The sequence below is a fragment of the Oratosquilla oratoria genome, chromosome 36 (genome assembly GCF_046742065.1).
Source record: "Oratosquilla oratoria isolate Oo_2021 chromosome 36, ASM4674206v1, whole genome shotgun sequence".
Taxonomy (NCBI): domain Eukaryota; kingdom Metazoa; phylum Arthropoda; class Malacostraca; order Stomatopoda; family Squillidae; genus Oratosquilla; species Oratosquilla oratoria.
This window is the reverse complement of record NC_134812.1, coordinates 22,001,740-22,007,016: the sequence shown is the minus strand read 5'-3', so window position 1 is coordinate 22,007,016 and position 5,277 is coordinate 22,001,740.

The window sequence follows — 5,277 nt, the reverse complement described above, 5'->3', positions numbered from 1 at the left end:
GAGGCATTTCACACCACAACCTTTAGAAAAACAAGGGACAGCTGACAGATTCTTTCAGCATGTGATTTATAATTAATTTCATCTCTGTTGTTAAAACACTGCTATAATTTTTTCCATCTACCTACAGCACATGAATTATGTTTATTTTAATAGAAAAGAAAACTTGTGTATTATGAGTTACTGTACGAGGATCTCGGATATTTGTGTTTAATATGGACAAACAATTATTTGTAGAAGGAAAAGCTCAGTACATCCCAAAAAAATCCCTCATGAATAAAGTTCACATGGATGCAGATTGCAAAGATCTCAGCATGGATAGTAACAATTTTTGCATGGCCTCATGTACCTGTTCTGATCATTGTGAATGAATGCATTCAGTCTGTTGTGATGAATTATCAACATCACTTTATAGGGGTTAGGTTTTCCTTAACACCTATCAATCCTGTTGTGAGGTCTAGCAACCCTCAGTGTCCTATTTCCTACCTAGAGAGAGGAAGGCAAGATTTTGAAGTGGAATTTGAAATTGGGTCAAAAGGAAACCAACTGTTACTTCACCTCTTAGGTGGTGCCTCAGGGTTATGACAAAAATGAGCAAATGACTGAGACTGAGGTTATGTTCAGTTATTGTCAATTTTCTTTCCCACTAACATTGAAATCATTAACAATCATAATTCCTCTGGCAATGGTGTGTAATGGCAAAGACAAAAGATGGTGATCTCTGAAATGCCTTGTTACAGCTCACATGGCAGGTAGTGTCAGCCCAGTAGTCATCCTGTGGTAGGACGGAATAATAGCTTGGCACCAGCCTACACAACTGAGCAGTCCTATTCAGGATTCTCTGCTCACCCCACATGGGAAAATTTCTTTCCAGAGAGATCTGTGGGAGGCTCTGAGAACTAGTCAGCCACTGTGGGCCTGCAGATTTTCCACTTGGTGAAACTTTAACAGTTCAATTGAACCTTAACCCCTTCCATACGGTGCCGCACACGTAGGCGTCATGGACTTAGATCTCGGTGGCAGCAGCCAATGCCAGCCGTACGACGTGTCGTAATAATACTCGCATCATAAAATATAGTCACCGCTTATATCGATCGTTCTCTCTTCACCCGTGAATTTTGATAATCATAGAAAATGCGATTACAAAAGAATTAGAAAGAATGTCATTATGGAGGGGCGACTACAATAAATATAATCAAGACACCGATATGGCAGCCTCGCGAATACACTCGCTCCCCATGACGCCTACGTGTGCGGCACCGTATGGAAGGGGTTAAAGATCCTTCCACTCCACCACATGATTTTCTATCTTGTTTATCAGCAGTGCCACTCTTTCCCTCCGTCATCCTCTCATCACCCCCAACACACACCCCACCACACACTCCTGAACTGAAAATCACCCCTTTCTTTCAACTTAGTTTCACTTATTGTTAACCCATCGGTCTTCCTTCACCAAGCACATTTAATGACCCAAATTTTAGGGTTGTGGTTGGAGTTCTCCTAGATCCTTATGTCTTGACTATCTTGTAGGATGAACACAAAGAAAGCAGGATACCTAGTCCCATCACTCCATCCTATTTTGTCGCCTTTTATGGCTTATGTTGGATTTATGGGGGCAGAAACCTTTCCTCACAGGGGACCTAGGGGAAAAGAACAGTTTTACTCGAAGAATTGGCAAAAAACAGTTTTAAGGGAACAGCATAACAGATGGATAGTTGTATAAGATATAGCGTCATTCCACTAGTAGAAATTTTACTCTAATAAAGACAAGTAATGTGTGGCTGTAGTCTGTAGGGGTACCCTAAAACAGTACCTAAAACATTGAGTGCATGCTACTATGCAACTGATACTGCACAATAACATGCAGTAAATATCCCAGTATGGGGCGCAGTAAATGGCAAAAATAAACTTTATTGAAAAATATATATGCCTTTAAAACTAAAGAATGAGTGAAGGAAGATTAGCAAAAAAGATATGGAAGGCAGAGGTGGGTGGACTGAACTTGAGGGGATGACCAAGGACGAGATGGATGGGGTGAAAGGGGCTGAGAGCAAGAGAGTGTCTCTTGAGCAAAAAAGGGAGAAGAAAAGGGTGAGTGAAGAGTAGTTGTGTATGGGTGATTTTGATGCAGTCCGAAGGGATTTCTCCCTGTCCTCTATTCTCCACACAAGGGGTGGCCACCATGCAAATGAAGTGGCCCAGCTGTGGATGTGCTGTGTGTTGGACTGTTTTCCACCTGAGCAGGATGCAGGGATGAAGAGCTAAGATAAGGAAGCAAGGGTAGTGGGTGGGTGCCTTCAACCTGGCTACCTTCCTTGTACGAGTGGAAGAAGCCCTTGGTACATAGATAAAACCAGACGTATAAAGCACAGAATAGTAAGAAAAAAAAAAAAATCCTAACTTTTGCTATGATGAATGTTGCATGATGTGTAGTCCCAGTGGACATCGAGAGTCACGACCTTGAGGCACTAGAGGAGCCAGGGGAAGTGATGATGCATATCCTTCCATTATAAAGAAGCTGTGTCTTGCAACACTGCTTCTGACCCAGGGCAGTGGACAGGATGCAAGGATGACCAGTCATCCAGGAGATGCCAAGATAAGAGGGAGGGTGGAAGGGAGTGGAATATGTAGGGAATGGAATGGGTGGGAGTGGTTTCTATGCCTTTTTCTTTTTGGCTACACCCCGTGTAAGGGGGAAAAAGCCTTTGGTATATGTATGTATGTATAAAGAATATGTAGTCATTGACATTAGGTAAGCTGTATTCCTTGAAAGAAGTATGATGTTACCACTAGAAGTTTGAAATCTTAGCCTGGCTCAGTGGAATATTTTATATGCAGCTTGAACATTCATTATATAAAGATGATTCATGTCAGGTTAGCTGTATGCTTCAATAGAGGGATGGTGTGACTACTAGAAGTTCATGGGATTTTTGCTAGGGTTTGAAGGATTTTTCAACATGTAGCTCAGAACATAAGTCAACTTAAGATGTCTGGTGCTGTTTGTGGATGAAGGGTAGTCAAAAGCTTTTATTAGATAAATAACAATACTTGAATGGTTTGAACTTAGTGTATCATGAGTCAGTGTTATGAACTGCAGGGAGGTTGACTTGCTCTTTCAACTGCTGTTCTCCTGCTTCTAGTATTAGAGGGTGGTTCTTTGTTCCTCAATTTCCTGGATGACCCTGCCATGTGATTGGATTACATTGTGTCTCCTCATACACTGCTGTTTTGCCATTGGTCAACTTGAGAAACTGTTGGAGATGGGAGGATAACCAGGTTATGATTGGATGCCACTGTCTCTCCATGTGTGTTGATGTCATGCTCTTGGTCGGCATTAGAAACTGTCCAAGATGGGTGAATAACTGGGTTATGATTGGCTGGTTCCTCTGAGTGTGATCTAGGTCTGTTTGAAATAGTAGTATTGCCAACAGATACATGGACAAAGTGTTGGGCTGCATAATAGCCCAATGAATACCAACTCGAACTCATGATCAAGTGGTCATAAGTTTGAGTCCCAGGACCCACTGTGGGCTTACTGTGTTGGTTCCCAGCAGCCCTAGCCAGGGGGGGCGGCTGTTGCAAATAACAGGGCTTGCCTTACCTGGGGTTTCTCACATTCCACTGCATGGGAGTAGGATGGTGAGCAGCATGAGCTATTCCGAAAGGGTAGAAGCAGTGGTAAACTACATTCCATAACAACCAATAACCCCTGATCTCTGCCTCACCTCCACATATTTCATTCTGCTCATCCACCTAACCCCCCACCACCATACTTTTGAAACACTTCATTTCAAACAAATTTTAATTCCTCCTGTCTCCCTTTGATTCCAAGTTTCTACTCCACATATTGTTACAGGTACACTCATCACAAATGATTTTTGCCTGGCTATGGAGGATTTTTCAGCATGTAGCTTGGAACATAAGTCAACTTAAGGTGTCTGGTGCTGTTTGTGGGTGAAGGGTAGTCAAGCTTTTATTTGATAAATAGCAATACTTGACTGGTTTTGACTTCTGTCTTTCCCATGAGTCAGTGTTATGAACTGCTGGGAGGCCGACTCATTCTTATAACTACTATTCACCTACTTCTGGTGTTAGAGGGTGGCAGTCACTTTCCATTTGCAACTTTAACGTACATACATATATCAAAGGCTCTTTTCCCTCTTATAAGGGAGATAACCTATCACACTCCACCCCTCCACCCTCTTCCCTCCCTCTTGGCACCTCCTGGATGACAAGTCATACCTGTATCTCACCCAGTGCCCTGGGTCAGAAGCATTGTCACAAGACAGCTCATCTACAGCAAGGCTGCTTCATTAAATTGGCTACCCTCCCTCTGTCCCCTCATGCAGAAAAGTAGAAGACGGAGAGAAATCCTTTCGGACTGCATTGAATTATTTCACACATATTCCCTCACCCCCCATCCCCTACCCATTCCATCTCATGCATCACAACATCATCCATGTACAACCATTCTCCATTCACTCCTATCATCTGTCCTCTCCCGTCCTTCCTCAACAGACATTTCCCTCTTTCCCAAAGCCCATTTTACCCCATCCATCTCATCGTAGGTCGACCCCTCATGTTCACTCCCTCCGTCTCTGCCTTTCACACCTCTTTTACTAGTCTTCACTCATTCTTTCCATGTGTCCAAACCATCCCAGTACTCTTTCATCAGCCCTATCTCCCAACTCCCTTTCCACCCCTGTTCTCCTTCTCACCTCCTCAGGGGGAAAAAGCCTTGGTATATGTATGTATGTATGTATCATACTTCTCAGACACCTCATCTCAAACACATTCAAACTCCTCTCTTCCTATCTTATGTTCCATTTGCAACTTTGATATAAGCTCTATTATTCCTGTAAAAACATTTAACTACCCCTAACAACTTTCCCCCTATCCCATACATCTGCAACACCTCCTGCAATGCCTTCCTGCCAAGTTACAAGCCTTCTCTAGACCCATAAAAATCCAGAAAATATCCTTACCTTTTGCCAAAAATTTCTTGTCCATCTGCCTTCCTACAAGGTTGTCTGAGAAGTATGGCATTTATCCCTAGATTTCTGATTGCACTTTTCATTCCCCCAAGACATTATCTACTTTCCCTTGCTCTACAGTTGACCTCCGCCTCTACTCTTCCATTCCCTGCTACACACAACCCTAAATATTTAAAACTCTCCACCACCTCTAGCCTCCCCCTTGTGTATCTCATCACCTTTTACCCATTTTACTTTCAACTTTCACCCCATATATCCTCCCAAGCTCTGCCACTGACTTAGATTC